Source organism: Diabrotica virgifera, chromosome 4 (assembly GCF_917563875.1).
Source record: "Diabrotica virgifera virgifera chromosome 4, PGI_DIABVI_V3a".
Taxonomy (NCBI): domain Eukaryota; kingdom Metazoa; phylum Arthropoda; class Insecta; order Coleoptera; family Chrysomelidae; genus Diabrotica; species Diabrotica virgifera.
Window position 1 is genome coordinate 166,703,537 of NC_065446.1, and position 12,020 is coordinate 166,715,556.

A 12,020-nucleotide genomic window follows, 5' to 3' on the forward strand; every position below is an offset into this window, starting at 1 on the left:
TTTTTTTTAATTTTTTAAATTTATACATTTAATATACTTGTACTACAAATTTAATATACTCTGTAGCAGCGTAGAATACCTGGAAGAGTGTTAACCTAGTTAGCCTTCTTCTGGCGCCCAAAAATTTATTCTATTTTCATTATATTATTATATTTACTCTATCTATCTTCTGAACATTATCTTAATATCTTCTTTTCTAGCCATCATTATCATTTCCTTTAATTTATTGTCTGGTCAAAAATAGGCGTGCAAATTGGCAGAATCCTTCCTTGAGTGTCAAGTGGCCATTCTCTTGCATATTTAGCTAGCCATTCAAGTTACATTTATCTATTCATAATTTTTTCATCCCCTTTCTCTATCAAGTATACTGTTTTCATTTGCATAGTTCCATACTAGTACTACTGCAAAGTAGTATTCTAGTTACTTCGGCTTCTTTTTCCTACGTCTGTTTGGAGTTTATCACTCTCTGTGCATTCACTCCAACAGAAAATCCTCTTCTTTCTTGTTACATCGGCTTCCCAACGTGGTGCCTTATTTTTGGTCTAAGACAGTATTCATTTAGGTCATTTCTTTTCTTTTATCTGAAGTTTCTTTGTTATTTCCGTTGGTATATCTATACTCATTTTATTACTTATTTATTTTATCGTTAATATTTTCTGATATTTATCAGGTATTCTTATACGCTGTATTTATTTATTTTTTTTCCATATTTTGAGACCTCATTATAGTTTATGATTGTGCAACTCACATTCTAGATTAGATTTTGTATTTTATTGGGAACTTATATTTAATATTGCTATTACTTATATTACATACAACATATATTTTATTCCTCCATCCAATAGTGGTATATTTGGAGGTACACTTAAGCGTTGATCATATATTTTTTTTTCTAGAGTGGTAGTAAGTTACATATAACTAAAAATTTATTTCCAGTATTTAGGTACTAGATTTTCTTAAGTATACTTTATTTACTGGATCATTTATTTATTTACTTGATCTTATTTATTTATTCGCTTATATACCTGATAATATATATTTGCTGGCCGTTTTGATTTTGTTGGTGTGTTGCTAATCTTTTCTCAGTACTTATATATTCTGCGTGCAAACTTAGTTATATTTCATACTTCTGATCTTTGGACTGTTTGTCAATAATTTTGTTATCATCATGTGTGCTTTTAAAGTGGAACATCTTCTGGTGGACGAATTGGACTATGAGTTGAATATTAGGGACGTAGTACCAGAGGAGTCGGCAACAGTCGATAGAAAACGCAATCTTCTGCGGGGTGCTTTAAAACAAGAAGCAGGCAATAGGAGTTTTCCCCAAATTTCAGCTGCACATATTCCTTTTGAGGAACAACAGAAAGGAATCTCTGAAACATTAGACAGCTTGTCTAAAAAAATCGAGAAGTTTCGGGGAACTGTAAATGATGCAGAATACGCGCGATTAACATCTCGTTTAGCCCATATTTCTGGCCGTGTACACTTGTTACACTGTGCTACTGAAGAACAGGAACCTTTTAAGAAGTCTGTTTCTCTTAGAATATTAACCCTAGAGGGTGAACTTGATTCTAGAGTTAACCCCGTAGCTACCTCTACTCCTAATGCTCCCGTCAACGTATCTAGCTTCACCTACCCCAAACCTGTGCAAGTACACAAATGGGGTATTTCATTTTCTGGTGAAAAACAGCACACTGATGTAATGTCGTTTTTAGAAAGGGTTGAATGTCTTCGTGTGTCTAGAGGTGTCTCTGAAGAGGATTTGTTTGCTGCTTCTGCTGAACTGTTCACCGGTCCAGCTTTTACATGGTTTATGAATAATAGGGGTAGTTTTTCTTGTTGGTTGGATCTGATTAAAAGGTTGAAGTCAGATTTTCTTCCTTACTCATTCCAGGACGATTTACTAGATCAAATTAAAAATCATAAGCAGAAACCTGGGGAATCTGTTACTATGTTTATTAATACTATATTAGGTATGTGTAGTCGTCTAGACACTCCTTTGTCAGATTTATCTAAAATTAAAATTATCCTTAAGTGTCTATTACCCTTTTACCATCAACAATTAGCTCTGATGGACATTCAGAACATTGATGACCTCACTGTAAAGTGCAAACGTTTGGAGGAAACGTTATCCTGGTCTTCTCAACCTCCATCCACATCTAGATCCTCTTCTAATTCTTCTTCTCAGCCAACTTCCTTTAGGCAACGTTCTTGGCAAAATAAGGGTCATGAACATAATGTTTCTGTTGTTAGTTCTGTTGTCTGCTGGAATTGTGGTCAGGTTGGCCACCCGTTTTACAATTGTAGGATTCCTCAAACCCGTATTTTCTGCCATGGTTGTGGCCTAGAGAACACCCTTAAAAGGAACTGTTCTAAGTGTTCGGGAAACGAAATGTCGGAGTTCCGTCCCCTGAGCGTTTCTCCGTCCACCTCCCAATCAGGGAATCAAACTCCATCAGACAACGAGACCGTCGGCCCAAGCACACCCTGCAACTCAAACCCATCTTCCAGTCGGAAAGGGAAGAGAGTACCGTTCAAGAAACAAGCACACACCACAAATCAAAATCAGTCCAGAAATTAACTTTTTGTCAGGATACGTTGAATTCGCAGGGTTCACATGATTACAAATCCACAAATTCTTCTTTAATTAGTAGTGTTAAGCATAATAATAATTTTGATAGTGAAGTAGTTCCATATAACGGTTGTAGCCAACCAAATACTTTAGACTTAGATATTAATTCTCTATTGGTTAGGAAACAAAATGATAATAGGCCGTATCTACCTATACAAATTTTAGGACAACCGTGTTTAGCTTTATTAGATAGTGGCTCTAATATTTCTTTGATAGGGGCACATTCATTAAATTTATTGAAAATTGCTAATATTCCCATTATGCCCATTTCATCCTTGCAAGTATCTACAGCAGATGGTACAGTTCAGTCTATTACAGGCAAACTCCAAATTGAAATCACAGTGGCAAACTTATGTAGGCAAATTACATTTTATGTTATTCCTTCTGTACAGAATTCTATAATTTTAGGTATGGACTTCTTCAATGCATTTAATAGCACCTTAAGTTGTTCTGATTTTTCTTTTTCCATATCTGAATTCAATCTGTCTACTCTTAGTGCTATTCATGATTTTTCCAGTTTATCTAGTGCTGAACAAAGGCAATTGGAGAATATGATCTCTCAGTTTACTACTATTTCTTCAAATGACAAACTAGGTCGTACTTCATTAATATCTCACACTATTGAGGTGGGAAATCCTACTCCCTTCAGATTATATCAGTATCCCATACCTCAAGCCTGGCAGGCAGATTTAGAAAAAGAAGTAGATTCGATGCTTGCTTTAAATATCATAGAACATTCAACGTCGTCCTATTGTTCCCCACTCTGGTTAACAAAGAAGAAGGATGGATCCTTCAGGATCTGCTTTGATGGTCGAAAACTAAACAGTATCACCACTAACAGGGATGCTTATCCAATTCCCCGAATCGACGTGATTTTGAGCAAACTTCAGAATGCCAAATATATCTCTTCGATTGATTTGTCTAAGGCCTTCTTACAGATCCCACTGAGTGAAGAGAGCAAGAAGTATACTGCTTTTGCTGTCAGTGGTAAAGGACTGTTCCAGTTTGTCACCATGCCTTTCGGTCTTGTTTCTGCTCCCCAGACAATGTGTCGTCTGATGGATTTAGTCATTGGTCCACAGTTAGAGCCTTATGTTTTCTATTATTTGGACGATATTTTGGTTGTCACCCCTGATTTTTCCCTTCATATGGAAATTTTAGATAAGTTGTTTTTACGTCTTAAGGAAGCTAATTTAACGATTAATTTGGATAAGTGTCAGTTTTGTCGCCCTAGTCTTAAGTTTTTGGGTTATGTTGTTGATAATCAGGGTCTAAGGACTGATCCTGAGAAAATAGTTGCTATTAAGAATTTCCCTATACCTAAGACCACCACCCAAGTCCGTAGGATATTGGGAATGTGTGGATATTATCGCCGGTTTGTACCTTCGTACTCTACCTTGTTGTCACCCCTTACTGATCTTCTGAAGAACAGGAAAAAAGGGCAGACCATTACTTGGACTCCTGAGGCCGATGAAGCTTTTAGGCGCGTTAAAGAGGCTTTAACTAGCGCACCGGTTATGATGTCACCTAATTTTAACGAGCATTTTTATTTGATGACTGATTGCTCTAATACTGCTTCTGGTGGCGTGTTGTTTCAGTTGAAAGATGGCTCTGAACATCCCATAGCCTACACGAGTAAGAAATTAAATAAGGCCCAGAAAAACTATTCCACCACGGAGAAAGAACTCTTAGCTATCATACATGGGTTAGAAGCATTCCGTTATTATTTAGAGGGTCGTAATTTCACTATAATTACGGACCATAGTTCCTTGGTATGGCTTCATAGTATGAAAAACCCATCTCAGAGACTTTCCCGATGGATATGCAAACTGGCTGCCTATTCATATAAAATTGTTCATCGAAAGGCCAACGGTGTAGTGGTTGCTGATGCTCTTTCCCGTGTCCATGATCTTAATGTTTTAGATTTGTCCACATTAACTCCTGATGAGTGGTATCACAATATGATTGATAGGGTCACTCAAGACCCACAAAATTATCCTGATTTTAAGGTAGAGAACAATATACTGTACAAACACATCTTAAGTCCTATAGAGTCCTTATCCAATATGTCGGAGTGGAAAATAGTTGTACCTACACCAAATAGGGAAAATATTCTGCATATGTTTCATGATGAAGTTACAGCTGGTCATTTTGGGTTTTATAAGACTTATCACCGTATTGCTGAATTATATTATTGGCCTGGCATGCGGAAGTCTATTAAAAAGTACATTTCTAAATGCATGGTTTGTGCTACTTGTAAACCAAGTAATTTACCACAAGCTGGACTTATGGGGTCCTTCAGGAACATTAATTTTCCTTGGCAGATGATCTCAATGGATCTCATTGGATCGTATCCTCGGAGCTACAAGGGTAATACCTATTGCTTGGTAGTTGTGGATTATTTCACCAAATTTCCTTTAGTTTGTCCTCTTCGTCAGGCCACAACTCCAGCAATTTTGAAATATTTGGAGGAACAAGTCTTTTTGGTGTATGGTGTTCCCCAAATTGTGTCATGTGACAACGGTCCTCAGTTTGTATCAAAGGCCTTTAAAGATCTTTTAGCTAAATATAAGGTTCAGAAGACCTTTTATAATGCTGCCTACCATCCTCAAGCCAATCATACTGAGAGAGTGAATCGCAGTATCGTCACAGCCCTTAGGTCCTATACATTCCCAGATCACAGAGCTTGGGATCAATATATCCATTCCATAGCTCAAGCCATAAGGACATCTGTCCATGAGGTGACCCAATGTTCTCCGGCATATCTCAATTTTGGTAGAAATGTTGCTTTATCTGGTGACTATTTTGGTGCAATTTCAGACACTTCCACAAATCTCCCTCAGATATCCGATAACCTTCATCGCTTAGATGATCTCCAGACTCTACCTCAAATTTTTTCTGACATTAGGAAGAAGTTAAAAACTTCCTATTTAAGGAACCAGCAGCAGTATAATTTGAGGAAAAGAGATCTGCGATTCTTCGTTGGAGATAGAGTGTTGAAGCGAAACTTTGTAAAGTCTAATAAGGGTGATGCTATTTCGGCAAAATTTTGCCAGAAATATATTCCCTGTACGGTTGTGAAGGTAATATCCCCTTTAGTGTATGAATTGAAGGACAATTCGACTAACAAACGAATTGGACAATTTCACATAAAGGATTTACTGCCTGATAACACCAGGGATGAGGTTGATTCGTCATCTTCGGAAGAAGATTAACTTTATAGGGTTGTTAGAGCTAACCTCTTCCTCTATTTGTCTTTAGCTTAATCCTTATTATTATTTGATATTATAGTCTAATGTTGTATTCACCATATAGGGCAGGTACATAGCAATTTTATCTTTTGGCATTGTTGTTAGCTGACTTCCAATTTAGGAATCATTAGGTTAATAATTTATGTAATACTCTTATGTATGAGCTTATCATTTTTTTTTGTATTATTAATGGTGCCCTTTAATTACCATGAGTCAACATTTAGCAACTAATCCTGTCGGTAGGATTATCTATTTAATAAGAACTTCACTTGTATTTTTAGTGTGTACACCTCACACCTTATTATAGAAGGGTGTTGATTATTATAGATTTATATTTGAATATGTAGGCTCATACAAGTAAGTTGGTTTAATATTGATATTTATTATGGAACTATGGAACTAACGATATTATACACTACTTGTCTCAGGTTGTGTGTTTTATTTTTGATATTTGATTACATACTATCTTTTAAATATATCCTTTATTATTTTCTTATTGGATTTGCCATATAGGAAAGATGTTGTGGGTCTTAATTTGATATTGGTTACTGTATTGATATTTGTCACGGATCTCTTGAATACTTTGTAATAATTTATATCTTTATGCCCTAGACAATATGATTCTGGAATTAGTTTGGAATTTTGATGTGTGTATGGATTTCTTCTTCTGAACTAGTCTGCCAATACTCTGTTAATTCTAGATAGTGAATACGTGGGTTCGAAATTCAGCAACTGATCACTGCTATCCGATTTCGTAACCTATGTCTTCATGGCAGAGTACGCAGACGTCTATTCGTCATCACATCCTTGTGTAATTAGTCTAATTATTCCAGTTACATGTTTACCATTTGATAGGGAAGTATTTAGTTTATATTATGTCTCGTACTTCATAGTATGTTTTGTTGTTGACTATCCCTATACATAGTAGTTCGTTAATTTGGTGTTTGGGGTGTTTAGACAAATGATTAATTTTTTTTAGTATTTTCCCACTTCTTTCCTTAGGCATCAGTTGTTGTTTAGATTCAGGAATATTTCCTGGATAATTCTATGTATGCGAGAACCCATGAATCTACAGTTTTATTTAAAATTGGTTGCACGTTCTCAACATATTTTTTTTTTCTTTCTATCATGTATCATGGTGTCATAGAACTTGTAAGTTCTCTATTTAGATTTTATTATTACAATTGGTTCTTTACCTATGTTTGGTTATTCTAATACCCCTGTTGTAGCAAGATGCTATAATTAGTGTGAATACCAGCATGAACCAATTTTAGTTCATTTAGTATTAGTGAGAATTGGTCCAAAAATCTTTCTGATCGTTTTTCTTTGGATATGCTCTTATAAATCTGGTGTCCATTGATAGTCCGATTTTGGATTAAGTGTCCGATTCTTCACTTATTTTGTTTATTCGGTTGGATAGGTTCGTGTTACCGGATGTGGGTGTACGTAGACCTAATTTATTTCTATGATTTAGTATTGGTGTGAATTGGTCAATAAATCTTCCTGGTCGTTCTTTTTTGGATATGCTTTTATGAATCTGGTGTCCACTGATAGTCCGACTTTGGATGTCTTTGAGTGTCCGGTTCCACATTTATTTTGGTTAATGAGTTTGGATACCTTTGGTATGTTTATTATTTGTATTATTTGATATTGGTGAGAATCGTTCCATAAATCTTCCTGATTGTCCTTCTATGGATATGCTAGTACGAATCTGGTGTCCATTGTTAGTTCAGTTTTGGATTAAGTGTTCGATTCTTCACTTATTTTAGTTATTGATTTCTTTGGTCTTACTTTAGTATATTTACTTGCGTTATTGTACGAATAGGCTCACACCTTTGCCTGGTTGTTCGTCCTTGGATATACACTTTATAAAGCTGATGTCCCTGGATAGTTCAATTTTGGATTTAGGGCCCATTCGACATTTATTTGTCATTATGAACTTTAGTAAATTATTTAGTTTATCTTTGGCTTTTAGACAAAATGCCGAGGATATCTTAATATCACTTCGAGTCATCTGTTGCGGTTCATGATATCTGCTGCAGTGACCATCCTGCTTTCTCCTGAGGCATGGTTTGTAGTTATTTGTAATCTTGCGAATCGACGAGAAATAATACACTACTACTACTTTAGTTTAATATTTAGAGATATAAAAAAAAATTTTTGATTAAATTTTTTTTTCTCCCAGTAGGAGGAGAATGTAACGTTCCGTCACTTATCTAATTAATTATTAATGGGAACAACTTATTGGATTATTGTTAAAATTATTTTCTTATAATATTAAAAACCCGTTCGCACAAAATTCCCTTAGCGACGTCATACTGGGTGTATCGTGGCCACATTGATATTTCGTGAGGTTGGTACTGACGCCTGTCGCCAGCTGTCACGAGGTCGGAACGGTGAAGGGAGGCCATTGACTTGGGAGTGTCATGTGAGGGCAGATGGCGGCGTGAATTTCTTTGTAAATTAAATAAGTTATTTCCTGTTGCATAGTTCAATTATTGCTATTGCAAGTTATATTTGTTTTTTTTGGGTGAATTAAAGTGACGGAATAATGGAACTGTAAGAAAACGGATCTCACGCCGGTATGTTTTTTATAATAGTTTTTAAGATGGTATCATAATTTTGGCAATTATAGTTCTCATTATAGATTTAATTTAAATCAAGTCATCGATTGGTTTTATGTAGAATATTGCAGTTTCTATAATGTATCCAGAAAATATCTTTAATAATATTCTTAATATGTGGTTATGTTCATCAAAATTTTCCAGTTCTGAAACTTTTTCTGACAAAAAAAAAATTTCTTTGTTTTGAAAAGTTCTTCCTGAAACCTATTAAATTTTACTTCATAGACTTCATAATTCTTTTCCCATATCTAGTATGTTCATATATTTTTACAGTACCTATTTCTTTATACAAAACATGTACAACTTCCTTTGAAAAAAAAAACCAAATATATTATTTGTTAAGATAAAAAAAAAGACATTCTACATGTAAATTGTAATTCTCCTTGTCTATTCGAATCAAGGCCATATTTGTTAAAAGTCTTATCACAACCCATGGTTAAAATGTCAAGCTAGATAGGTTTTTTGGGTCAATGAAAGGTCGGTTTTTTGGAGTCTTCTAAAAACCTCCTCGTTAACTTGTCTTCTTACTGCTCTTTCAAACCTGTTTTATTAGAAATAAACTGGGAATATTTTTGTTTTTAGCCATTCTGGAGAAATCTCATTACTGATGGTAAACCCTCTCTAACACCGAGAGCAGACACTTCCAACGTTCGATCAATCAGGGAACAAGCCAAAGGATACCGTCTCCCATTTGTTTTTGTATTGATTCATCATCCTACACCCTCCGAGGGTAGTTTCATTAGCTATTGGGCAGTTGCACCACTTCGGTGATAACTTCGTTCCACGGATTTGGTACCAGACACCAAGGATCGTTGTTGGAACATGTGAAAAGGGGTTTGTTTTGGGAGACATTTGTTCATACCAGTTAAAGACATATTTTTTTTTTCTAGTAATATTCAGGACATTTCATACTTTCATAATTTAATTACACATATATGTTTTTCTTTCTCCACAAATTTAAGTACATTTTAGATATAACAGCCATACCTTACAGTTAGTAGTGTTCCCCAAATTTATATAATTCCTGGTAGAAGTTTTGAGCTCGAATATTCTCCACCTACATGTTCTTTTCACTTGGTTTGTATTAATTTTAGACTTGTTTCCTCATTTAATTTAAAAATAATATTAGTTCAATTCACCTAAATTTAAAATCATTTAACTTGCTTCATAATTTTCAATTTTTATTAGATTTTTTGGTAAATATTATTTAACTTTCGCTATTAAACTTTTTATATTAAATTCGAATAAATCCCTAGTACCCATCCCCTCAGGAAGGTACTAGTTTTACTTGCTGTTAGTATTTAGAACCACTAGTCAGAAAAGGATCTTTGTATCCAGTACTAAGTTGGTTCATTTAGGGACTTGTTACCCGTCATCTCATTGAGAGTTGTATAATATATATTATATACATTAGGTATTTTCATTGTTCTAATATCAGGTAGTATTCAATTAGGGTGTACGTATTACAATCGTACAAGTGTTATTTGGTGAAGGGTTCATACTAATCTAGGTGTAGTTTGTACTTCCTATATTAGAGGTACTCATTTGTAAAATTTTCTAACCTCATTCACATTATGGTTACATTATTTAATTGTATAAATCTGTAAATGACTTTCACTAGTATCTACCATTTCTTGTCATTTTAGAGTCACATACTAGTCACTTGTTTTAACTCAGAGATTGTGAATATCTAGTAGTTATATTTAATAAATATATACATTTATTGTGAATTTTTTTTAATTCTTTAAATTTATACATTTAATATACTTGTACTACAAATTTAATATACTCTGTAGCAGCGTAGAATACCTGGAAGAGTGTTAACCTAGTTAGCCTTCTTCTGGCGCCCAAAAATTTATTCTATTTTCATTATATTATTATATTTACTCTATCTATCTTCTGAACATTATCTTAATATCTTCTTTTCTAGCCATCATTATCATTTCCTTTAATTTATTGTCTGGTCAAAAATAGGCGTGCAAATTGGCAGAATCCTTCCTTGAGTGTCAAGTGGCCATTCTCTTGCATATTTAGCTAGCCATTCAAGTTACATTTATCTATTCATAGTTTTTTCATCCCCTTTCTCTATCAAGTATACTGTTTTCATTTGCATAGTTCCATACTAGTACTACTGCAAAGTAGTATTCTAGTTACTTCGGCTTCTTCAACGTAGAAGCCATCCATTTTTGTTCCTTTGGCTACATTAAGTAGGTCTTCTTTTTCCTACGTCTGTTTGGAGTTTATCACTCTCTGTGCATTCACTCCAACAGAAAATCTTCTTCTTTCTTGTTACAAGTTGTCACTGGCATCGTAACAAATGCATAATTGGAGAATTCCAATCTGGAATTCCAACTGGATAGTTAAAATCGTATCTTCTATTTTATTCATTATGCTTCCTCTTCTAAAAATATGTGCTTCACACCTACACAATTTGTAAGTTTTTACACAAATCTCCATTTTAAATAATCATTTATAATCCCGACGTTTGCACTTTGGTATATTCTTAATTAACAAATTTGGTTTCGGCATTTTTAATTTTTCTTCTAAATATAACGAAGAAAATTTAATTGATTTTAAATATTCCACGCTAACATTTACGTCCACAAATCCTTCCATTCTCAATATAGTTCCGAAATTCGAACTTCATGAAAGCAAAATTTAAACATACTTGTGCCGTGCACGTTGAAAACACCAAAGATCATGCCATAAGTTCACATCCAACTTGTGATCCTGTGGCCATCTAAACTTGTGGGCTATAGCGGGTAGCGGGGTGGGTGGTGAGTCGTATTTTGTCGTATGAAAAGTCATTGGTATAGGAACCACTGTGAGAGCGGTGAACGCGGGGTTCTGTCTAAGGCCTCGCATCCGTGAACTTTCTCCTTTGAAATAGAATAAAAATAATTAAATGTTACCTATTAGATACTTATAAACTCCTTGGATCTGTTATTTCGAATTTCAATTACTGTATAGTTAGATTAAGATGTTATTTATAGAATGATAAATATTACATATCTATGTATATGAATGTTGGTGTGAAAATAATTTTGGGGGTTCACGTGCACATGTGCACTTATGGAGAAACCGCCACTGACCGGGTGTCCACTTATATTTTCCCCCATTTTAACTGCCTATAACTTCTAAACGGCTTAAGATAGAAATATGCGGTTTTCGATAAAATATTTTAGTTTAGTAAAAGTTTTGTCTGAATAGATTGAATTTTTTATATCGCTTTCAAATACGAAAAGAAAAATGGCGGATTTTTGACGAAAACGTTGTTGACTTTTTTTTAATGGAACACCCAGTATATTTTTTTGTAAATTGAAAGAAGTGTCATTCACCTATCCAGCGATATAAAGTTTTTCAAAATCGGTTGTGAAATCACTGAGTAATTAATTTTTAAAATGAGCGGTGCAACGTGGATATCACATACTTAAATAACATAACTAAGCAAAATGATATTATGTTATGTGATTTTCACATTGCATCTTTCATTTTAAAAATTATTTGCTCAGT

At 34.4% G+C, this 12,020-nt stretch overlaps 1 long non-coding RNA gene across 1 annotated transcript; it reads left to right on the forward strand.

The window, feature by feature from the left end:
* Window positions 1-6,379: 6,379 nt before the first annotated feature.
* On the forward strand, window positions 6,380-10,237 carry LOC126884008 (uncharacterized). Its single transcript, XR_007697800.1, has 2 exons — window positions 6,380-8,465; window positions 9,090-10,237. It is a non-coding gene; the product is annotated as an uncharacterized LOC126884008 (long non-coding RNA).
* Window positions 10,238-12,020: the final 1,783 nt, after the last annotated feature.